At 29.4% G+C, this 1146-nt stretch overlaps 1 non-coding gene across 1 annotated transcript; it reads left to right on the forward strand.

The window, feature by feature from the left end:
• The first annotated feature begins 518 nt into the window (after window positions 1-518).
• LOC112092230 lies at window positions 519-597 on the forward strand. The gene has a single exon (XR_002902490.1). It is a non-coding gene; the product is annotated as a small nucleolar RNA Z199 (small nucleolar RNA).
• The last annotated feature ends 549 nt before the right edge of the window (window positions 598-1146 follow it).

The raw sequence follows: 1146 nt of genomic DNA on the forward strand, positions 1-1146 counted from the left end.
TGGGTAAAATCTCGTATCTCATGTGTTCTGATGGATAGGCTAGCCGACGTAGGGCGATGGAGGCATGGTTATGGATATCACTACACAAATAATTTCTGCACTAAGATAATAGAATTATTTTGATAATTAAAATTAAGTCAGGGTGCATCGTTTATAATGGTTAGGTCATAAATTTTATTAATGATATGTTATACGCTTCAGTAAGTGTAAGTTTTTGCTAATTTGAGAGTAGACTATTTGTTTAATTGGATGATTTATTTTTTGGATTATTTGTGAGATTAAAGTACAGGAGGAAGAAGTTTTATATTAAAAAAAATTTCCCCGAAATTTTAGTAACTAAAAAGATGTTTAAAACCAAGTAAAAGTTTAATATGAGTTAATTATATTTTAAGAATGCTAAGTAGCGGTCCGAATAGTTGGGTCTTCTTCAGTTTGCTTCTATCTCTTTTGAGAGTATCTGTCTTTTCTTTTCTTCTTCATATTTTATTTTCTTAATTTGTTATTTCCGAAAGTAATTCAAATCAGTTGATGAGAGAATAACTGCAAGAATACGATGGATTCGTTCCATGATTCTCTGTACTTAAGTCTCTGATGATTGTTTCATGTCTTATTTCTAATGATTTTTCGATTTTTTTTATGCCATTTTTAGTTTGATGCTGATTCTTCGTCCATGGATCTGATCATTAGAAAAACATGATTTTAGATATTGCCTTCGCCATCTAAGATCCTCGATCGAACAGATTCGATTTTGTGAATGTGATATATGTCGTTCAATCAATAATGGCTTACATATCAAAGCAATTTTCTTTTTCCTTACTCTGTCCTAATACTCTATGACATTACAGTGTAGTTTCCATAATTTGTTTGAGAGTCTGTGGATTTGTATATAATTCAGTTGAAGCGTATGTTGTAATAATTCTTATCTTGTACATTAATACTATGGTAACTCCAATGAATTTTATAGTACCGCCTAAATTCTACGTAAATGAAAACGATTTTTTGGTTTAGTATAAAATGAGAGAGAAATGAAAAATGATTTTTAGTCGTTTTTCATTTTTTATTTTTGTTTTCTCTTCTCTCGAGCAGAGAAAAAGAGACATTAATGAGTTTTTTTACACTGAAAATAATCTTTTGATAAAATTATTA

Source organism: Morus notabilis, unplaced genomic scaffold (genome assembly GCF_000414095.1).
Source record: "Morus notabilis unplaced genomic scaffold, ASM41409v2 Scaffold172, whole genome shotgun sequence".
Lineage (NCBI taxonomy): Eukaryota > Viridiplantae > Streptophyta > Magnoliopsida > Rosales > Moraceae > Morus > Morus notabilis.